Below are 24,448 nucleotides of genomic sequence, written 5' to 3' on the forward strand. Positions count from 1 at the left end.
TATGTTCTTAACACATACACCTCAGCTCTACTGAATATATAGAAACAGTTTGTAGTTGTATAATAATTCACAGACTGTAGTTCTGTGTCTGTTTCTCTGTATAATTTTTTATTAATCCTCCTTTCACCCTGTTCTTCAATACTCGGTTAGCCCCCAAAGGAGAGAAATCCACCACAGATCAGGATGGTGGTGGTGTGTTGTGCACAGCTTCTAATGCAGTAGTGCTGAGGGCACTGATGAAGGACTAGAGGATGATCAACACTCCATACCACCAAGAAGGACCAACCACATCCAACAGGATTAACTGTGGACGCTGTAAGAGAAAGCTGTCTGAAAGGGATGTTCGGGTGCTAACTTGGATTGTATCCAAAAAACATAAAACCACGGCTGATTAAATCACGGCAGAATTCACCTCGATGTGCACCTCGACTCTCCTGTTTTCAACAGAACTGTCCATCAGGACAATAAATTATTGTGGTTTGAAACCAGGTGTTTTTAGTTTGATTGTCCAACCCCTGTATATATGAAAACAGACCAAAAAATAGATGTTTATTGATAATGTGCCTTTAGTGAAGGTTATTCAGATTGTTCAATCTGCCAAACTTTCTGAATATTAATAGAATGTTTTTGTCACTGTAATGTCAACGTCACTTGTGTAAGTGTTTTAAATTTAGTTACGTGAATGTTAGAGATTTTTCACACCTGTAGTTTGTGTAAGTTTCTATAGTCCAGATCAGTTGATGAGTTTTGTTTATTTGGGGAGTTTCTCCCTCTGCTTGGTTTGGTTTCACACAGGCATAAAAACCTAAACACACCAAAATGTGCACCAATAATCCCAAGAGCACATCGTCTCCTTTGATTGCTTTAACACAGAACACAATTTCTTTTTTTTCGAGCAGTGTATCCAGCACATACTGAGCGTGTGTAAACAGCATGGAGCAGCAGAGACAGCGTTTGCTCATAGCTGTGGTAATTAGCATTATCTGGCTAATATATATCAGATTAAACTGCGTCTTATCAGCAGTTTATCTCAAATAAAAGGAGTATATTTGATAGCTGGGTCGGATTGAGACCGGATCACGTTCTCACCACAAATGAACCGCTTCAGAGTTCATGTGGGACTGGTTGTTTTGATCCGCACCTGAGTGCGATTACAGTTTTCACATCTGCTTAATTAAATGTTTAGAAACGAATCAACGTGGCTAAATGGTCCATACAGGAGTCCATACAGGAGATTACAGTGTGTGTGTGTGTGTGACACTGCTCTAGTTCCTCTGCTGACTGCTGTCCCAGGTGACCGAGGTCCCGGGTCATGGCCGTGACTCGAGGCAGTGGCAGCACGCACCGAGCATTGACCTGCCTCCTGGCTCTCTGCCAATCCCTCATCAATACTCAAATAATTAAACTCAGCCATGCTCGATGGAAACATGCATAATTAAAACCTCACCAGGACCCGTGCCGCTCTTGACACATGCCAAATCTGCCCTAAACAGTCCTGCGAGCGCAGGCCGTGACCGGTTCAATTTTTTCCAACAAAAGAACTCTGGTTGTGGTGGAAACAGGAGTTGAGGTGCACATTGAATTCTGCCATGATTTGATCAGCTATGGTTTTATGTTTTTTAGAAAACAATCCGGGTTAGCACCCGAACATCCCTTTCAGACAGCTTCCTCTTACAGCGTCCACAGTTAATCCTGTTGGATGTGGTTTGAGCAAAACTGTGCTCTTACCCTGCTAATTGAACCTTCACACTCTTACTGCTCTTACTGGTGCAATGTGCAATTAATGAAGATTGTCCACCAGGCTGCTCCAATTTAGCCATGATGGTGTTTTAGTTTCATTGTCCAACCCCTGTACATGCCAAGTGCTAACATTTATTAGCAGATTCTCCTCAGTTTTGAATGCTAAGATTGTTGGCTGGTATTTATGAAGTAGTTAATTTTAAATGCATTGATTGTTTTCCCTTTCTAAGATCCTGGAGAACATTGGTTATTTTTGGAAGCTAAGTGCTAACATTTGCTAGCAGTTTTTTTGCCTTTATTTATGGTTTAGAAAGTCAGTTTAGTCTTGCTTTCTTGGTTTACTATCTTGGAAGCTACACCAATTGAGAGGTGTGTAATCAATTCACATCAAAGCTAATTTCAAATGCTAATGTGTTTTAAAGTGCAATATAGGGTTGTAGGTAGTTTTGGAGGCTAAGTGCTAAAAGCTATCAACATGTACAGGCTTTGTTTTGTTCAGAAATAAAATTTATGGATGGTATTCCCATAAATTCCCAAGGTTAGTTATCCTCGGACAACGCTACTGAAAGCTAAATGCTAATATTTATTAGCAGCATTTATTAGCATGCTAAAGTCTCTTGTTGCTGGCCTGTTTTGTTTTTGTGCTGGAGAACATTATCCTAGGTGAACACTCGTGCTGGATGCTAAATGCTAAATGCTTTATCTGTTAGCAGGTTTATTTTGCTTTGCAGTACAGTGTAGTGTTGCCTTCCTCCTTTTGTTGACTATTTTGGTGGATCAATGCTAAATGCTAAATGTTAACATTTGTTAGGTTTATTTTGCTTTGCAGTACAGTTTAGTGATTTTGGTTTAGGTTAGGTGAGTTTGGTTATTCTTGGTCAGCTTTCTTAGAGGCTAAAAGCTAACATTACTGACATGTTTGGTTTGTTTTAGGTACAACTGCACAATGCTGGAGTTAACTCTGTTGGACGCTAAATGCTAACAAATTACGAGAATGTTTTGTTTTACTTTTGGAAGTTTGTTGGGGGGTGATTTCCTGGGTACTGTTTATAATTTGCAGTGATTAAGGAGACTCCCTGAAATTCCAGTATAGGTAGGACCCCTGTTAGTGCATCTGAGGCTAAATGCTGAATACTAACATTTTTGGTTTGTCTTTGAAAATTGATGAGCATGTTTTTTTCTTTCAAGTATCATTTAGTTCTGGTCATCTTCCTTCAATGTGCTAGATAACTTTGATTATCCTTGCTCAACTATCCTGGAGGCTAAATGCCAAGTGCTAACATTTATTAGCAGGGTCTCCTCAGTTTTGAATGCTAAGTAATTAATTTTAAACTTGAACTTGTCTTCCTCTTCTAAGATCCTGGAGAACATTGGTTATCTTTGGAAGCTAAGTGCTAACATTTGTTAGCATGTTTTGTTTTGTTTTGACATATAGTTTAGAAAGTCAGTTTAGTCTTCCTTCCTTCGTTGACTACCTTGGAAGCTAAATGCTAACACTTTAACACCATTAGAAAATAAGGTGTTTCTAATAAAGTGGCCAGTGAGTGGAAACACAATGTAATAAGAAGGTGTTTCTAATAAAGTGGCCAATGAGTGGAACCACAATGTGTGTTGGGGTTTCCAATAAAGTGGCCAGTGTGTGGAAGCAAAAGCCAGTAGCTAGTTGTTTCTAATGAAGTGGCCAGTGAATGGAAACACAATGTAGTAAGAAGGTGTTTCTAATTAAGTGTCAAGTGAGTGAAAGCACAATGTAGGTAAGTGTTTCTAATAAAGTGGCCAGTGTGTGAAAGCACAATGTAGGTAAGTGTTTCTAATAAAGTGGCCAATGTGTGTTAGTACAAGGTAGTTAAAATGTGTTTCTAATAAAGTGGCCAGTGAGTGGAAGCACAAGGTAGTAAATGTGTGTTTCTAATAAAGTGGCCAGTGAGTGGAAGAACAAGGTAGTTAAAAGGTGTTTCTAATAAAGTGGCCAGTTACTGGAAGTACAAGGTAGTAATTAGGTGTTTCTAATAAAGTGTCAAGTGAGTGGAAACACAATGTAGGTAAGTGTTTCTAATAAAGTGGCCAGTGGGTGGAAGCACTGTAGGAGAATTTATATGAAATTTTATTTAAAAGTTTATAGTATTTATATAAATGTAGATGGTGTTAGGACAGTATGAAAGCACTGGTTCAGGTTAGTTCTGTCAGTTTTCCGGTTGGATAATTAACACTGTCACACCATTGATCCATGTCCTTCACCCCCCTGCACTGAGAATGAACGAGAGAAAAAGAGAGAGAGCGAGAGAGAGAGAGAGAGAGAGATAAAGAGAGAGAGCGAGAGAGAGAGACAGAGAGAGAGAGAGAGATAGAGAGAGAGAGAGAGAGAGAGAGAGAGGGAGATAGAGACTGCTCTGACAGGCTAAATCAATGGCTACCCACATCCATTACATTTCTACATTACCTTACAATTCATGCTCCCATATCTCCCTCTCTTCTCCTCCAAATCTCCTACCAGCACACATGAGCTGTAATTGGGATTCTGACACAATCGTTAATTAGCGATCAATGCGCCACCACGCCTGTTTCCGAGTCCCGTACGCTGTCAGTGTAGACTTCCTCTCTCGGTTTATAATTGGAGGGTTCCTTTTCATTCACAATACACAGCGCAGCTCGCTAACTAATGCTAACTCCGCTTTGAGTCACAACAAAAAGTCTGCAATCTAAGCTCCATTAAACTAGCAGTTTTCATTTCCTGAAAGCTGAATTAGATATCATTGTGCAATAGTATGAGTTCCACAGCTCTGTTATCCAACGTCAAGAATTAATAATTAAAAAGGAAACTTTGAAATGAGAAACTTTTGGCAGTCATTCAGCAAAGCTGAAAATGCCAAGGAATCAGTCTTCAAAACGACACATATTTGAGCTCAATTCTCCACCGAAACCATTAAAGAGGAGCGTACCTAGTGATTTGGTCTTGTCTGAAAATATAGACAAGATAATAGTAGAGATTTCTTACATACTGATCTCTCTCTCAGACGGTGTTTCAATCAGGTATGGGGATAATGATATCATATTGGATTTAAAAAGAATATGGAAGCAACCACTTACATACTTTCACAATATTTTTTTTTACTTCAGACATATGTAGAATAAACATAACCTTTTGGCAAAGTTGTTTAAATCTTGATCAGTATAAGGAATATTTTTTTTGTTTGTTTGTTTTTTGAGGGTTTAGCTGTTCTATAGCCAGTTAACCAAGCTGGTCACCCAGAATGACCACTAATGCCATACTTGTTTGCTCATATGGCCAATAAGACCAAGAAGTTAGGAAATCAGTGAAACAAAGCTGGTTGACCATCATGGCCAAGCTGGTTGACCAGCAACGCCAAGGTGGTCGACCATCAAGGCCAAGCTGGTTGACCAGCATCGCCAGTTTGGTTGACCAGTATCACCAAGTTGGTTGACCATCATGGACAAGCTGGTTGTCCAGCATCACCAAGCTGGTTGTCCAGCATCCCCAAGCTGGTTGTCCAGCATCCCCAAGCTGGTTGTCCAGCATCCCCAAGCTGGTTGACCATCCTGGCCAGTCTGGTTGTCCAGCAATGCCAAGCTGGTTGAGCATCATGGCCAAGCTAGTTGGCCAGCAACACGAAGCTGGTTGATCAGCATCGCCAGTCTGGTTGACCATCAATGCCAAGCTGGTTGGCCAGCATGACCGCACCTTGACAAGCATGACCATCATCACCAAGCATGAGCATATACACCAAATACCAACTAGCTAGCTTACCGGTATAGAGAATTTATTTTTTCTTACGCATGACCAGTTTTTAACCACCTTTACCATTGAAGAACCAGCTTAGACCATCTGAACCAGCTACCAGTAAAAACTAGTCTTGAGCTGAATTTGTATAATGTTCTTACATGCTTACTTTTACTATTAGAACTGTTCTAAACATATTCTCAAAAATGTTTTTTTTTTTTTTTTAATATTCCTTTATGCTTGTCTTGAGTGTAGGGGTTAATAATATAGAGTCTGGCAGAGTTTCAGTATGATTTATTTAGCTAGCTGTAACATGGAAGTTGCAAGTGTCTAAGAATGGTGATCCAATCTACCAAAGCTCTCTGAAGGGTCTTTCAGATGAGACATGTTTTTACTGTCCACAACCAGCATCTGAGCACCTGAGGCCCATCAGGTATTTTGTCCTGAAGTTTTTAAAGGAGAACTCCGGGGTGAAATTGACTTTGGGTGTTGTAAAACATGATAAAGAGTTATAACCTTTGTTGAATAGACCACCTCTGTTCTCCCACAGCTTTCTGAGATTCAGTAATTTTGTGCTTTTTGCTCAGCTGCTTGGGGCATAATTTGCCCCTGCAGATAAATAGCTTTTTACACCATTATTAATAGGGCAAATTATGCCCCTGGTTTAAATGGTTTAAAAGGGTCTAGTGATTAATTTCACACCAGAGTTCTACTTTAAACTACTTTAAGTTAATTTCTACTTTAAACTCCACAGTCCTCCAATTAAAACTGGAAGCTACTTGACTAGTTTTTACAATAAACTACAATAAACATAATCACCATTAAGAATCTATAAAAAACTAAATATACTATTGTAGAGACCAAACAAAGAATCATTTAAACTTTTTTAAGTTGGTGCTCGGTTTGCCTCACTTCAGAAAATAAGCTTTAAAAGAAAAAAGTTGACTCAGTCAAGTTTGTTTGTAGTGGTGTAACTTACTAGAACTTTTTCACAACCATAAAAGTAAAACTATAATTTTACTTAAAATGGTTCATCTGCCAACACTGCCAGTGTGATCCTGCATCACCAACCAAAACAGAGTCATCTTCAGCAACACTGAATAACAGTAACTTGCTCTTACAACCTACAACACTGAGACCTGATAGACAATCAATGCATAATTTACATTAAAAAGTATAACACAAGTTGACTACGCAAAACACCTTAACAAAAGTTAAGTTAACAAAAGAGTAAAGATATGTCGAGTTGAGTCAGAGGTCACAGCTAAAACACAGCTAAACACAGCTAAAGCACAGCTATACTACAACCAAAGCACAGCTAAAGCACAACTACAGTAAAGCTAAAGCCCAGCTGAAGCACAACTGAATCACAGCTATACCACAACCAAAGCACAACTAAAGCACAACTGAAACACAGCTAAAGCACAACTTAAGCATAAACTAAAGCATAACTAATTCACAACTAAAGCACAGCTTATGCACATCTAAAGCACAGCATAAGCACAACTTAAGCATAAACTAAAGCATTAACTTAGAGCACAGTTAAAGCACACATAATTCATAACTAATGCACAACTAAAAGACAGCTTAAGCACAACTAAAGCATAAATTACAGCACAGCTAAAGCACAGTTTAAGCACAATTAAATTAGGATGTGATCCTAAGAATTTTAGCTTTTAGATTTTTGAGATGAAATTAATACAATCTCCTCAAGTTAGCTAAACAGCTAAAGCACAACTAATGCAAAGCTAAAGCACAACTTAAGCACAGCTTAAGCACAACTAAAGCAAAGTTTAAGCACAACTGAAGCATAGCTTTAGCACAGCTAAAGCACAGCTAATGCACAACTAAAGCAATGTTTAAGCACAACTGAAGCATAGCTTAAGCCCAACTAAAGCACAGCTAATGCACAACTAAAGCACAACTAATGCACAACTAAAGCACAACTAATGCACAACTAAAGCTCAGCTAATGCACAACTAAAGTACAGCTAATGCACAACTAAAGCACAACTTATGCACAACTAAAGCACAGCTAATGCACAACTAAAGCACAACTAATGCACAACTGAAGCACAGCTAATGCACAACTAAAGCACAGCTAATGCACAACTAAAGCACAACTAATGCACAACTAAAGCACAGCTAATGCACAACTAAAGCACAACTAATGCACAACTAAAGCACAGCTAATTCACAACTAAAGCACAACTAATGCACAACTAAAGCACAGCTAATGCACAACTAAAGCACAGCTAATGCACAACTAATGCACAACTAAAGCACAGCTAATGCACAACTAAAGCACAGCTAATGCACAACTAAAGCACAGCTAAAGGAAATGGGTTTCAGAATGTGGTCCACTGGTTCAAAGAGTCAAAGAATTTCAGCTTTTGGATTTTTGCGTTGAGATGGATTTAATACAATCTCCTGAAGTTAGCTAAACAGCTAAAGCACAACTAAAGCACAGCTAAAGAACAACTTAAGCACAGCTTAAGCCTAACTAAAGTACAGCTAAAGCACAACTAAAGCAAAGTTTAAGCATGACTTAAGTATAGCTTCAGCACAACTAAAGCACAGCTAAAGCACAACTATTGCACAACTAAAGCACAGCTAAAGCACAACTAATGCACAACTAAAGCACAGCTAAAGCACAACTAAAGCAAGGTTTAAGCATGACTGAAGTATAGCTTCAGCACAACTAAAGCACATCTAAAGGAAATGGGTTTCAGAATGTGGTCCACTGGTTCAAAGAGTCAAAGAATTTCAGCTTTTGGATTTTTGGGTTGAGATGGATTTAATACAATCTCTTGAAGTTAGCTAAACAGCTAAAGCACAACTAAAGCACAGCTAAAGCAGAGCTAAAGCACAACTTCAGCACAGCTTAAGCTTAACTACAGCACAGCTAAAGAAAAAGGGTTTCAGAATGTGGTCCACTGGTGCTAAGAGTCAAGGAATTTCAGCTTTTGGATTTTTGGGTTGAGATGAATTTAATACAATCTCCTGAAGTTAGCTAAACAGCTAAAGCACAACTAAAGCACAACTTAAGCACAGCTTACGCCCAACTAAAGCACAGCTAAAGCAAAACTAAAGCACAGCTAAAGGAAATGGGTTTCAGAATGTGGTCCACTGGCGCTAAGAGTCAAAGAATTGTAGCTTTTGCAGCATATTTTTAGATATTTAGTTGAATTTTGGGCAAACAGAAGGTGAACAAGTCCAAAGCATCAACAGCACTCTGAAAACTTTCCTCTGAGCTTCTCACTGCAAACCAAGGCCAGTTTTACACCATCAGAAGCCAAAAAGCACAGTTAAAGTGTCCTCCACTGACCTTCCAGTTAATTCAATCGGAACCTATAAAAGAAAAGTGAGAAACTTCTTACCTGGTTTCATCTGAAGGAGACCGAACGAGAGGGAGAAAGAAAAAATGTCGCTAATCAAACGGATTCATGAATGCAGCTTTTCTGGAGCACAGAGAAAACTGATGAAAGTCCAAATGAATGAATGAGAGAGACTGGGACTCTCGCTCTCGCTCTCTCTCACATTCACATCCAGCCCAGCTGATGCTCTCTCGCTCAGTCAATGTTATGGACTGGTGACTGAGTCAATAACTGGATAACTGGGATTCAGGCAAATGGGCCGTTGGACTGTGTGTGTGTGTGTGTGTGTGTGTGTGTGTGTGTGTGTGTGTGTGTGTGTGTGTGTGTGTGTGTGTGTGTTATATGTGTGTGTGTGTGAGAACAGAAGTTAAGGTCACTGGCATCACATGCTAATGTCCATAACTTCTAGTAACACCAGTCTTCCCTTAAGAGACATGCAAAGTTTTATGACTCATATTTATGATTACTCCATGCTTTTACTCACTGGCCACTTTATTAGAAACACACACACACACACAAAAAACATCACCAGGGTACAGCTCCCAAACCAGTCAATTCCAAAACAGCTTCTTCCCTCAGGCCATCAGGCTGCTGAACTGCCAGTATTAATCCAACTGTATTAATCCAGTTCTTACTACACAATATACAACAATTACTGATCAAGTCATATATCTGTTTCTCTACATATATTGTTAGTCTCCTCATTTCACTCTGTTCTTCAATACTCAGGATATTAACCCTTCCACATTTGCTGTATGGCTAGTAAATTATAAATGTAATTCTATATTTTGTTTGTATTTATTCTGTATTTATTATGTGTTTTTTCTGCTACTTGAAAGGAATATTTACCTTTTATTTCTCACCTGTACACCTGAGTTACTGTGGTGTGACAATAAAACAATCTTATTTGATTTAATGTGCTCTCTCTCTCTGTCTTTCTCTCTCTCACTTACTCTCTATTTTTATGCCTCTTACCCTCTTTGTCTCTCACTTTCCTTCTTTATCCCCCTCTCTCTTACTTTTTCCCTCTTTATCCCTCTTGATCTCACATTATTTTTCTCTGTATCTCTCTCTCTCTCTCTTTCTCTCTTTCTCTCCTTATCCCTCTCTCTCCCACTTTTTCCCTCTTTATCCCTTTCTCTCTCACTTTATTTTCTTCTGTATCCCTCTCTGTCTCTCACTTTATTTTCCTCTGTATCCCTCTCTCTCTCACCTTTTCCCTCTGTATCCCTCTCTCTTTCACTTTTTCCCTCTTTATCCATCTCTCTTTCACTTTATTTTACTCTTTATCCCTCTCTCTCACTATTTATTCTTCTTTATCCCTCTCTTTCTCTCTCTCTCTCTCTTTTACTTTTTCCCTCTTTATCCCTCTCTCTCACTTTTTTCCTCTTTACCCCTCTCTTTCTCAATGTTTCTCCTTTTTATCCCTCTCTCATTCTTTCTCTGCTTCTCACTCACTCTTGCTCTCTCTCTCTCTCTAACATCTATCTATCTCTTTCTCTCACTCCATCTCTCTTACTCTCCCTCTCTATCACCCTCTATTTATCTCTTTCACTCCATCTGTCTCTCTCCCCATCCCTCTCTTACTCTTCCTCTCTATCCCTTTCTCTCTCTCCCATTCCATTCCTCTCTTTTTCTCCCTCTCTTTTGCTTTCTCTCTCTCTCTCCATCTCTCTCTCTTCATCCCTTTCTCACTCTTCCACTCTATCCCTCTCTATCCCTATCTTTCACTCTCTTTCTCTTCCTTTCCATACATCCCTATCTCACTCTCCCTCTCTATCCCCCTCTATCTCTCTCTTCCACTATGTCTCTCTCTCTTCATCCCTTTCTCATTCTCTCTCTCTATCCCCTCTATCTTTCTCTTTTACTTTGTCTCTCTCTTCCTTTCCATTCCTCTCTCACTCTCCCTCTCTATCCCTCTCTTCCACTCTGTCTCTCTCTCTCTTCATCCCTCTCTCACTCTTCCTCTCTATCCTTTTCTATCTCTTTCTTTTGATTTTTCTCTCTCTCTCTTCATCCCTCTCTCACTCTTCCTCTCTATCCTTTTCTATCTCTTTCTTTTGATTTTTCTCTCTCTCTCTTCATCCCTTTCTCACTCTTCCTCTCTATCCCCCTCTATCTCTCTCTCTCTCTCTCTCTCTCTCTCTCTCTCTCTCTCTCTCTCTCTCTCTCTCTCTCTCTCTGGGTGACTCTCACTTAGGCTAATAAATGGAGATGGATCAGTAATGAGCCGCTGTGATTCTGTGACCTCGGGCTGCTTTTACATAAACATCTCCGGACAGAATCGAGATAATGCCAGGATATGTGCTTTCACTGCTATTGAGTGGTAGTGCACACACACACACACACACACACACATGCACACACACACACACACACACACACAGAGATAGAGTCAATATCGTGAAAGGGGATAACTGTCCGTGTCCATTCTGTTGGTCTATCAGGTTGATAACTGTATCAGTAAATTCCACCAATCACAGATCACTCTGCTGCAGGATGTTTTGACAGGTTTCTAGGCTGAAAGAAAAGTAGGAAATGATAGTGACATCCTGAGAATAAATAAAACTGACATTTCTTTGAATACCACAAGCAGAGATAAACTTCAGTACAAACAAATAAATAATTATAATTGGCTAAAATATCAACATGTCCAAAGCTATAATACTGTTGGACGAATGATGAATGAATTAAAAATATCTAAATACCTCAGCAAGTAACGGGTGAGGGGACATATCCTTTAACATGTGTTTTGAACATGGCATCAATCTTAAAAGCTGTAAAAGCCGTATTTCGTTTTAAAAATTAATAGGTGTCCTATAAATCCTATAAAAAAACGTTGAAATAAAAGTATAATATATGTACAAACCTAATTCAAAAACCGCCTGGAATGCCACTGCCACTATATGCAGTGTTTTACACAATAGAACCATGGTTGGTGTGGCACAGTGGATAACACCACTATCTCCCAATGCACTACCGCATTATTTGGGAGACAGGGTTTAGATTCCAATTTAATTCTCATTTAGAACTTGGTGGCAGTAAAACGGACCAAAACTGTTGGGATGGGGCTACAAAAAGCTGAAAATGTAGGTAATACTAGAGAAAAGAGCAGAAATACAAGCGTTTTGCAACTTACTTACATGATTGGCTGTAAAATGAATATTACAGAGAGGCGGAGCCTCTTAAAACAAAGATGGGAGGCGACGAGTGGTCCAGGGGTCTAAAGCGCTGCCACTATGAGCGGGAGGTCGCAGGTTCGAACCCCCGCTCATGCAGCATTACCATCAAGCTGCCGGCGCTCAGAGGGAGCAAAATTGGGCCTGCTCCCTCCAGGTGGGTAGATGGCGCTCTCTTCCCACATCACTCCTAGGGTGATGTCTGCAGCACAGGGCGTCTGTGAGCTGATGTATCAGAACCGAGCCGCTGGGCTAGTTAGTGGGTTGGGTAATTGGCCGTCACTTTTCTACAAATAATGTCACGCCACAGTGCTCTCCTTCCACACTACCGAACTCCACTTCTCAAAAACCCACTGGTGATGACATCACGGTCAGCCGCTCACTTTCACCCAATCACGTTACGCTCCCCCGTTCAGAGTCACCTGTGTTCTAGGAAGTTCCGGTTAAAAATAATTCTCATTTATCTATATATAGGTTTCAGTTGGCATCTGTACTTTGCGAGGTATTGTCGACTTATGTTGCAAACTGAGAGTTTTTCCCTGCTTTTTTTCTGTCTACCATTTATATGTTTATATATCGTATGTCACGCCATATATATGCTTAGTGCTTACCACATGTTTAGTGTTAGCTTGTGCTAAATGGCGAAATAAGAACAAATTAGTTCATGCTTAACTGCTACTATACGACAGAACCACAATACACATCTGAGTACAAGCTGACTTGCTACGGTCAGTAGGTACAGATCCCTCCCTCAGAAAAAGTCTGCTGGCTAATCCTACTGTACTGTCCGAGGTACTCAAGCAAAATTTGTACATTTTTCCTTATTGTGACGTCAGAATAATGCATATGATTTGTGACACCAAAAACTTTCAACTGATGTAAAACAGAAATTTACATTTAACATTAACTAATGTTTCTACTGTTGTAGAAGCATGGTGACTCTATGATACATGTTTGCATGTTCACGGTTTCGTTTTTCGTCTGAACGCTGCATAATTTCTAAGGGCATAACAAAGCATTAGTGTTTCTGCTCACTCTCCGTTTCCCTCTCTCTCTCTCTCTCTCTGTTCATTCATCTCTTAAATGGTTTCCTCAACATGACTGTCTGCCGTGAATTCCCAGATGCAGTTCCTTCACTGGGATCTTCTCTGCATATTAAAACATCAATCATGTCCGAACGCAGCGCATTTATTCCTCATTAATCTAAAGACAGCATGTGGAATGACTCCATTCACTGCAGTTCATGTTCTCGCACTGACACCCAATCACCACAGCGCTAAACTTTACTCTGCAGTTTACAGCATTAGGAACGTTGTAGTAAGACTCGAGAAGGTCTCATTTTGTTCTCAGAGCAGCAGCCTCACAGTGATGGAAAAAACCTACCTGCTGAAAAATCCTTTGTTTTGTTCTCTTGGTCCAGTTTTCTGTTTAGTTCCTTTTTTTCTTTAGTTCTGTTTTTGTTGTTTTCGTTTGTTTCCTTTAGTTCAGATTTGTCTGTTTAGTTTCCTTTAGCTCAGTTTTCTTGGTTTGGTTCTCTCTGTCCTTTTTTCTCAGTTTGGTTTCAGTAGTCCAGTTTTCTTGGTTTGGTTCCTTTATTCCAGTTTTCTTAGTTTGGTTCCAGTAGCCAAGTTTCCTTTATTTAGTTCTTTTGTTCCAGTTTTCTCGGTTTGGTTCCAGTAGCCAAGTTTTCTTAGTTTGGTACCAATAGCCACATTTTCTTAGTTTGGTTCCAGTAGCCAAGTTTCCTTTGTTTAGTTCTTTTTAAATATTTTTTAAAATCCTTTGTTTCGTTCTCTTGGTCCAGTTTTTGTTATATTCCTTTGGTTCCTTTAGTTCAGATTTGTCTGTTTAGATTCCTTAGTCCAGTTTTCTTGGTTTGGTTCCTTTATTCAAGTTTTCTTGGTTTGGTTCTTTTTGTCCGTTTTTCTTGTTTTGCTTCCTTTATTCCAGTTTTCCTGGTTTGGTTTCTTTAGTCCAGTTTTCTTGGTTTGGTTCCTTTAGCCCAGTTTTCTTTATTTACTTCTCTTGTTCCATTTTTCTCAGTTTGGTCCCAGTAATCCTGTTTTCTTAGTTTGGTTCCTTTATTCCAGTTTTCTTGGTTTGGTTCCTTTAGTCCAGTTTTCTTGGTTTGGTTCCTTTATTCCTATTTTTTTGGTTTGGTTCATTTAGTCCAGTTTTCTCAGTTTGGTTCCAGTAATCCAGTTTTCTTGGCTTGTTTCCTTTAGTCTAGTTTTCTTGGTTTGGTTCCTTTATTTCAGTTTTCTTTGTTTGGTTCCTTTAGTCCAGTTTTCTCGGTTTGGTTTCTTTAGTCCAGTTTTCTTTGTTTGGTTCCTTTAGTCCAGTTTTCTTGGTTTGGTTCCTTTAGTCCAGTTTTCTTGGTTTGGTTCCTTTATTCCTATTTTTTTGGTTTGGTTCATTTAGTCCAGTTTTCTCAGTTTGGTTCCAGTAATCCAGTTTTCTTGGTTTGGTTCCTTTAGTCCAGTTTTCTTGGTTTGGTTCCTTTATTCCTATTTTTTTGGTTTGGTTCATTTAGTCCAGTTTTCTCAGTTTGGTTCCAGTAATCCAGTTTTCTTGGTTTGGTTCCTTTAGTCCAGTTTTCTTGGTTTGGTTCCTTTATTCCTATTTTTTTGGCTTGGTTCCTTTAGTCCAGTTTTCTTGGTTTGGTTCCTTTAGCCCAGTTTTCTTTATTTACTTCTCTTGTTCCATTTTTCTCAGTTTGGTCCCAGTAATCCTGTTTTCTTAGTTTGGTTCCTTTATTCCAGTTTTCTTGGTTTGGTTCCTTTAGTCCAGTTTTCTTGGTTTGGTTCCTTTATTCCTATTTTTTTGGTTTGGTTCATTTAGTCCAGTTTTCTCAGTTTGGTTCCAGTAATCCAGTTTTCTTGGCTTGTTTCCTTTAGTCTAGTTTTCTTGGTTTGGTTCCTTTAGCCCAGTTTTCTTTATTTACTTCTCTTGTTCCATTTTTCTCAGTTTGGTCCCAGTAATCCTGTTTTCTTAGTTTGGTTCCTTTAGTCCAGTTTTCTTGGTTTGGTTCCTTTATTCCAATTTTTTTGGTTTGGTTCATTTAGTCCAGTTTTCTCAGTTTGGTTCCAGTAATCCAGTTTTCTTGGCTTGTTTCCTTTAGTCTAGTTTTCTTGGTTTGGTTCCTTTAGTCCAGTTTTCTCAGTTTGGTTCCTTTAGTCCAGTTTTCTCGGTTTGGTTCCTTTAGTCCAGTTTTCTCGGTTTGGTTCCTTTAGTCCAGTTTTCTTTGTTTGGTTCCTTTATTTCAGTTTTCTTTGTTTGGTTCCTTTAGTCCAGTTTTCTCGGTTTGGTTTCTTTAGTCCAGTTTTCTCAGTTTGGTTCCTTTATTTCAGTTTTCTTTGTTTGGTTCCTTTAGTCCAGTTTTCTCGGTTTGGTTCCTTTAGTCCAGTTTTCTTTGTTTGCACAGATTAGTTTTTGAGCCTTGCTTTATTTTTTTGTTATCAATTCCTTTCTTTGTTTTGATTTTATTTTTCTTTGTTTAGTTTAAGTAAAATCATTCTTGCGCTTACGGCTGGTCCTCCCTCCCCATCCGTGATACCTCCTTTCCAGGGTCCTGATGAGCGCTAGTTCCATCATTATATTTTGAATAGTCTTCACAACTGCACTTGAGGATACTTTCAAAGTTCTTGAGATTTTTCAGATTTTTATTGTTACCTAGTTGAGTAGTTCTTGCTTTTTATAATATGGATTAGAACATTATTTAAATATTCACTATTCACTGTTTACCTGTAACTCTACCACTTCACAACTTTACAACTGATGCTCTCAAACACTTTAATAAAGCTGTCATCTAAGCAAAGTGCTACTTTACTTTAAAGCTAAAATATTAAACATATTGTGGTTTGTTTAACACATTTTTGTTTAATAAATAATCCCATATGTTGGATGATTTTAGTATTAATCTACAATGCAGAACATTTTAAATGATGAAAAAACACTGAATTTTGACATTTTGAGTCCAAACTTTTACAATAGCAGAGACACACTGACATTAATAATCTAAATAAATAAATAAATAAATAAAGCTACACAGTGTGCGGTTGATGGCTCACCTGTAGATCACCTGGTCTTTTTACTGGTGTAGCCCATTCCCCCTCTGTGTTGGAGGTGTTTACAAAGGTGCAACAATGAGCATGAGGAAGAACCACTGAGAGGAACCAAATCTCAAACAGGGAACCTGTGCTACTCTGAGGCTGCAGGCTGGTAGATATACAGAAGAACACTGGGAGAAATATGTTCATTAACCTTCAGCTCAGTGTAAATCTGCTGCCTCACTTAGCACAGCACTTACATACCAGTTTTTCATGCCTGCAGATGATTATTAGACGTGTGGGCTCGAGGAGAAAGGTGGGGGATGCGGCACGCTGAAACACAGGACTCTGGATTAAATCTGTGAAACGAGTAATAACTCATAACTCATGGAAATCATTTTCGTTACCAAAGGACAAGAGGGGCTGGGAACACCGGGTGCCAATTTGAGCCAATCTTCTGCCATTTGCTGCAGGACAAGCTGTATCCCTATTACCCTGCTCCATTTATTTAAATATGCCACTGCTCACAAACTTAGAACCAATTCAGGACAATAAATCCTACTGTACTGCAGATACAGTAAATGTAAAGAAATGTAGAATAATGCTGGAACTGTAGAAAAAGTACAAAATGTACAAAACTGTATTAATAACTGATATAAAAGCTATAAAACATGAAGAATCAAGTTGTAATCAAATTGACATATATTAAAAAAATACGGTAACATATTTAGAATATATTCAGAAATATTATGGCACATGTGTGCAATGTGTGCCACTCAAAAGAGCTACATGTATTAATTTAAAGGTGTGTCCACTAATATTTGGACATAGAGTGTATAATATATTCATGTGCATCATATACTCATGACGTTTTCACACCTGTAGTTGTGCTATAGTTTCTATGGTCCGGATCAGTTGATGAGTTTGTTAGTTTGAAGCGTTTCTCCCTCTGTTTGGTTTGGTTTCACGCAGGCATTTAAACCTAAACGCATTAAAATGTGCACCAATAAACCACGCAAGCACATCGTCTCCTCTGATTGGTCAGAGCTTTCTGGCGCAGGAGCAAGAAAGTAAATCGTCGCTGTCCAATGAAAAACTTATCTCCATTTCCGTCGATTTTGAGTTTACTACATAATTAAAACGCATAATCTGTTCCTTACACAGTGCCAAAATTTCTCGATGAACGGACCAATAGAAACTTTACAAAAAATGACCTGAAATAAACTCTTTTTACAGTACAAGAGTACCAACTAACCAGAGTCCAATTTAACCGGACCAAATATTGCTGGTGTGAAAATGCTCTAAGATCCATAATGAGATTCTAATACGTTTTTTTTCCTACATACTAAGTTAATACTATAGTGATCCAGACTATGAAGGAACACATAAGGAATCATATAGTAACTTAAAAAAGGTGTTAAACAAACCAAAATACTCTGTGTAGAAGCATTTAGGTGCTCTTATCTGGGGAGCTGTTAACTTGTGTTTGTTTCTGATGCCAATCCTGATGAGTGCCAGTTCCATCATTATAACGTTTTATAACGTGGTCTTTGTGACTGCACTTGAGAATACTTTCATCTGACTTTTCAGCTTTTTCGTAAAGTGTATTTTTCTTTGTTTAGTTGAATAGCTCTTGCTTTTTATAATATGTATTAGAACATTACTCAAATATTCACTATTCACTGTATACCTGTAACTCTAACTCTTCACAACTTTACAACTGATGCTCTCAAACACTTTATTAAGAGACAAGAAATTCAAGTAATTAACTCTTGATGAGTTCAGCACAGCTGTTAACTGAAAGCCTGAATTCCAGGTGACTCTACTTTATAAAGCCCATATATTTTGGTTTGTTCAACACTTTGTTGTTTAATAAATAATTCCAATTTCTTCATAGTTTGGATGAGTTTAATATTAATGTACAATTCCGAACATTTTAAATTGATGTCCAAAGATTCGACTGGTACTGAACACCATCACTGTCTCTCCTTCTGTCGTTAGTCTCTTCTTCTGCTTTCCATACAGCTGAGGTTCTGCTTGGACCCACCGGCTGGTCAGTCGTGAAATAGAGCCTGAGCACAGCCGGGCGTGATGTGCAGAAACCACAGGAAACGGCAGCAGCAGAGTCAATTTAAGCTGAGGGTCCGAGCAGCACAGGGTGATACACATGCAGAGTTACCATCATTACTGCCTAATGATGGAGCCCCCCAACGAGCGAGCACTGCTGTACCAGAGACCAAAAACTGACAGACCAGCCTGGAGTTATAAAACTACACTATAATAAAAAAGTATTTACTCTTCTGCCTTCTTAATCTATAGAGTTTAATATGACAATATAATATGACAACAGCTTCAACTCTTCTAGCGAAGGCTTTTCACATGGTTTAGGAGTGTGTTTATGGGAATTTTTTACCATTTTTTAGAAGCACATTTGTGAGGTCAGGCACTGATGTTGGACAAGAAGGCCTGGCTCACAGTCTAAACCATAACCAAGATATTTTCCAAGCCATTATGAGGCGGCTCACAAAAAAAAAACTTCTGTTTTGGAAATGAAGTGTAATGGGATGCAGTGCTACAGATTAGTAGCTCTCCAGCCCGGAGAGTTGTTGAACCCAATTGCAGAACAGTTGATCTCAAAGCAGGTAACCCCTAGAAAAAACAAAAAAGAAAAAGAAATATAAAACACACCGCTCCTCACGCAGGATCGAACCCATGTCATCAGGGTCGCGGTCCAATACACTACCGCTGCCCCGGCTAGTGATTTGGGACACGGCCGGGAAAAAACACCTTTATAAGGAGAAAAAACGAGAATTGTCCAAAATCTATTGATATGCTGAAGCTTTAAGAGTTTCTTAAACTGAAACCAAGACGTCGAGCCCAACTCCTGAAAAAACAACCCCATGCCATCATTATAATGATCCCTCCTCAACCAAACTTTACACTTGGCACAGTGCAGTCAGAAGAGTACTGTTCTCCTGGCAACAGCCAAACCTAGACTCAAAAACGTACTGTGGCCACTTTATTAGAAACACCCACCTATTGAAACTTGTGCTTCCACTTACTGTGGCCACTTTATTAGAAACACCTGCTAAAAATTGTGCTTCCACTCACTATGGCCACTTTATTAGAAACACCCACCTACTTAAAATTCGTGCTTCCACTCACTGTTGGCCACTTTATTAGAAACACCTACTAAAACTTGTGCTTTCTCATAATGTGGCCACTTTTTTAGAAACATCTTCAAAAACATGTGCATCCACTCACTGTTGGCCACTTTATTAGAAACACCCACCTACTAAAATTTGTGCTTCCACTCACTGTTGGCCACTTTATTAGAAACACCTGCTAAAAATTGTGCTTCCACTTAATATGGCCACTTTATTAGAAACACCTACTAAAACTTGTGCTTTCACTCACTGTGGCCACTTTATTAGAAACACCTACTAAAACGTGTGGTTCCACTTACTGTGGCCACTTTATTAGAAACACCCACCTACTTAAAATTTGTGCTTCCACTCACTGTTGGCCACTTTATTAGAAACACCCACCTATTAAATATGTTTTTTTAATCACTGTTGGCCACTTTATTAGAAACACCCACCTACTAAAACTTGTGCTTCCACTCACTGTGGCCACTTTATTAGAAACAGCTACTAAAACTTGTTTTTTTCACTCACTGTTGGCCACTTTATTAGAAACACCCACCTATTAAACCTCGTGCTTCCACTTAATATGGCCACTTTATTAGAAACACCCACCTACTAAAACTTGTGCTTCCACTCAGTGGCCACTTTATTAGAAACACCTACTAAAACTTGTGCTTCCACTCGCTGTCCAATTTATTAGAAACACCTACCAACTTAAAATTTGTGCTTCCACTTACTGTGGCCACTTTATTAGAAACACCTTCTAAAAATTGTGCTTTCACTTACTGTGGCCACTTTATTAGAAACACCCACCTATTGAAACTTGTGCTTCCACTCACTGTTGGCCACTTTATTAGAAACACCTACTAAAAATTGTGCTTCCACTCACTGTTGGCCACTTTATTAGAAACACCCACCTACTAAAACTTGTGCTTCCACTCACTGTGGCCACTTTATTAGAAACAGCTACTAAAACTTGTTTTTTTCACTCACTGTTGGCCACTTTATTAGAAACACCCACCTATTAAACCTCGTGCTTCCACTTAATATGGCCACTTTATTAGAAACACCCACCTACTAAAACTTGTGCTTCCACTCAGTGGCCACTTTATTAGAAACACCTACTAAAACTTGTGCTTCCACTCGCTGTCCAATTTATTAGAAACACCTACCAACTTAAAATTTGTGCTTCCACTTACTGTGGCCACTTTATTAGAAACACCTTCTAAAAATTGTGTTTCACCTACTAAAACTTCCTAAAAAATTGTGCTTCCACTCACTGTTGGCCACTTTATTAGAAACACCTACTAAAACTTGTGCTTTCACTTACTGTGGCCACTTTATTAGAAACACCCACCTATTGAAACTTGTGCTTCCACTCACTGTTGGCCACTTTATTAGAAACACCTACTAAAAATTGTGCTTCCACTCACTGTTGGCCACTTTATTAGAAACACCCACCTACTTAAAACTTGTGCTTCCACGTACTGTTGGCCACTTTATTAGAAACACGCACCTATTAAATATGTTTTTTTTTTTATCACTGTTGGCCACTTTATTAGAAACACTTTATCTATGAACTGGACACACTATCAATTGACTCTACCACAAGAATTACACCCCACATTAGGTTGGAATGTTCTGGATCATCATTCTGGTGTCACTGTCCACTATAAACCGGGTTCTCCAGTGATCCATCATTTATAGGAGCATCCATCACTCAGACGGTGAAGGCAGGACAGGCGGGTGTCATCCTTCAGCAGATAATTACAGGTGGCAGCACTGATGTTGTCATTATGGTAATGGTGCGCATTTGGATGCGTCCTGTTCCCCGGCGCTCAGCGAGTCGAGTGTTATTTTGGCACCGCGGTTCATTTCCTGCCGTCGAGGTGCTTCACTGTAATTATTCCATGCGCTGTCTCCTCGTCACTGTCATTATTGCTTTGGAGGGAATAATATGTGAAGAGAGAGAGAGGTAGAGGGGGGTAGAGGGGGACGGGTAGAGCGCACTCGGAGTTTGAGTTTAAAATTAACGCCAGCCCATAAGTGCTTTCTTATTTTAGTGCCGTAATGCGATCTCATGGCTAATGCTGTTTTGAATTCCACCTCACGAGCAGGGAGAGGATGTACCGGCATCCATTAAAGAGCAAGCGTTACGCACCTTCCCGTTCTCATTCATAACCCTGACGCATCAATTTCATTCTGCACTCGTTCATTTGTGAGGGTTTAAAATTCATTGACACAGAAAAGGCCATAAGGGCTCGATTGTGGAACTGGCATGGATCGTTTTCAGACTACCAACAGCATTCAGCATCTCTGGTGGCTCTGTGCCCCAAAGACAACTTATCACAAAGTTCCACCCCCCCAAAAAAAACAAGTCTGTATAGTGGCACAGCCTCATAGGCTACTTATAACAAAGTTCAGCCCCTAATAAAATGGTAAACGCCTCACTTCCAATAGAGTAAGCCTATATAAAAGCACAGCCTAAATTTCTAGCCATTAAGAGAGCCCCATGCTAGAACTGGCACTCATCAGGAATCCCCCTAGGAAAGGAAGAGCAAGAGTTAGGTGGCACAGCCCCATAGGCAACTTATCTCATAGTTCTGCCTCAATAAAATGAACCTGTAAGGTGGCACAGCCCCATAGGTGACTTATCCCAAAGTTCTGCCCCAATAAAATAAGTCAGGAGGGTAAAGGCCATACTCCCAATAGAGTAAGCCTATATGAAAGCACAGCCTAAATTTCTAGCCATTAAGAAAGCCCCATGCTAGAACTGGCACTCATCAGGACCGCCCCAGGAAAGGAAGAGCAAGAGTTATCTGTAAGTTCTGAGGCCAACAAAATGAGCCTTTGAGATGGAACAGCCCCATAGCCTACTTATGACAAAGTTCTAATGCCAATAAAACAAGTTAGTAAGGTGGCACAGCCCCATAGGCGACTTATGACAAAGTTCTGATGTCAATAAAACGAGTCCTTGAGATGGAACAGCCCCCTAGGCTACTTGTGACAACACTTTGCCCCCAATAAAATGAGTCTGTAAGGTGGAACAGCCCCATAGGCAACTTATTACAAAGTTCTGCCCACAATAAAATGAATCTATAAGGTGACACAGCCCTATAGGCAACTTTTCATAAAGTTCTGCCCCAATTAAAATGAGCCTGGAAGGTGGCACAGCCCCATAGGCAACTTATCCCAAAGTTCTGCCCTCAATAAAATTAGTCTGTAAGGTGAAACAGCCTCATAGACGACTTATTATAAAGTTCTGCCCCAATAAAATGAGTCTATAAGGTGACACAGCCCTATAGGCTACTTATCTCATAGTTCTGCCCCGATAAAATGAGCCTGTAAGGTGGAACAGCCTCATAGGTTACTTATCACAAAGTTCTTCCCCCAATAGTCAGGAGGGTAAAGGCCCTACTCCCAATAGAATAAGCCGATATGAAAGCTCAGCCTACATTTCTAGCCATTAAGACAGCCCCATGATAAAACTGGCACTCATCAGGACTGCACTGACTTCAGACTTGATAATAAAACACAGTGGATCAACACCAGCAGATGACATGTCTCTCCAAACCATCACTGATTGGTGGAAACTTCACTCTAGACCTCGAGCAGTTTGGACTGTGTGTCTCTCCACTCTTCCTCCAGACTCTGATCCCTTGATTTATAAATGAAATGTAAAATTTACTGATGATCAGTGATGGTTTGGATAAAGAGAGTCATGTCATCTGCTGGTGTTGATCCACTGTGTTTTATTATCAAGTCTAAAGTCAGTGCAGTTTCGTTTTCCCACAAAATCTTACAGCACTTCATGCTTCCCTCTGCTACTAACAACTTTTACGGAGATGTGGATTTCATTTTCCAGCAGGACTTGGCACACTGCCCACACTGCTAAAAGTACAATAAAAGAACAATAAAAGAATTGACTGTGTGTAATGCATCTATAAAATATTTTCAAACTAAATTACTGAAATAAAGTAACTTTTCAATGATGTTCTAATTTTTTGAGATGCACTAGGTTTTTTTTTGGCACACCGCTACTGCAGGCACATCCCATAATCAATGCATGGATATCTTGTGCTTAGTCTGATGGGAAATAAATACACAGGAACAGCTTTACTAAAATCCATTTTATTGGCGAGGACTGCAGTCAGAGCAGGATGTGGAAGAGCTCTGTTTTTAGGATCATGCTCAAACAGCAGAAATAGTTCAGGTAGTGTTTAAAACGTCTACAGACTACAGCAGTTAAAGCACCATTAAAATACGGATTAGCATCCCTTTAGGCCTGTTGGTTTCATTATTTACAATAATACACACATGCACTTAACATTACAGTCAGGGATGCACCCAATTTTCTGCAAATAAAGAAATTATTTGGCTGAAAAAAAAAAATATATAGGTTTGACCGAAAAAAGAAAAAAAAAAATATATATATATAAATTATATCTTCATAAAAAAAAAAAAAAAAAACTTGGCCAAAATATTTATACCAATTTAAAGTCAAAATATAAACACTAAACATTGACATTTTTGATGTTTTTATCAAATCGGCAATTTGGCAAAAAATTATACGTGAAATATTCCAAAAATATATTTGGAAAAAAAAACTTCTTCTTTTACAAAAAAAGCATTTTCAGTGACCAGTGACCAGACAATGACATTTTTGATCAAAAACAGATCAAATATTTAATTAACATATTTGTTAGGAATAAGGAAAAATAAACTAACAACCTATTTCTTATTAATTAAAACAATTTTAGTGTTTTTTATACAAAAAATACTTGTGTTTGTTTTTTTGAATGCGCATTTAAACCCCAACCAACTGGAATGTTAATCATGTTCAGAGTTCTGTAAACATTTTTACATTGCAGATTTGCTTTTTTTCATTTTTGCATTTTCAATTTTGGCTGTTTAATTTATGCAATAATGGAAAAAAAGGAAAAATGAACAACAAAAAATTCTGATGTTAGTGTAAGAATAATTGAATAAATTAAAATAAGTAAAAAAAAAAATAAAAAAAAAGGCAAATTAATTATACAGAACAATAACCTTTTTTGATGACAATCAAATTACAATCAGCTGGGATGTTCAACTATTCAGTGCTCATAAAAAAAATGTAATCATGTATTGGTGAAAAAAGTGGCAAAATGACTGAAAACTAGCAAAAAAACAAAACAAAAAAAAAAGGTTTCAGCCAAAAAATTAAAATTTAGGTGCAT

At 38.8% G+C, this 24,448-nt stretch overlaps 2 protein-coding genes across 2 annotated transcripts in view; one reads left to right on the forward strand and one right to left on the reverse strand.

Moving 5' to 3' along the window:
* The window catches only part of slc4a5a (solute carrier family 4 member 5a), a 111,185-nt gene extending 102,133 nt beyond the window's left edge, over window positions 1–9,052 (reverse strand). The window contains exon 1 of the mRNA XM_022666875.2: window positions 8,859–9,052. The gene's annotated coding sequence lies outside the window, so the exon portion shown is untranslated. The remainder of the gene's footprint in view (window positions 1–8,858) is intronic.
* The window catches only part of tacr1a (tachykinin receptor 1a), a 185,060-nt gene that overhangs the window by 39,062 nt on the left and 121,550 nt on the right, over window positions 1–24,448 (forward strand). The gene's annotated exons all lie outside the window — the stretch shown is intronic.

Source organism: Astyanax mexicanus, chromosome 22 (assembly GCF_023375975.1).
Source record: "Astyanax mexicanus isolate ESR-SI-001 chromosome 22, AstMex3_surface, whole genome shotgun sequence".
Classification (NCBI taxonomy): Eukaryota; Metazoa; Chordata; class Actinopteri; order Characiformes; family Acestrorhamphidae; genus Astyanax; species Astyanax mexicanus.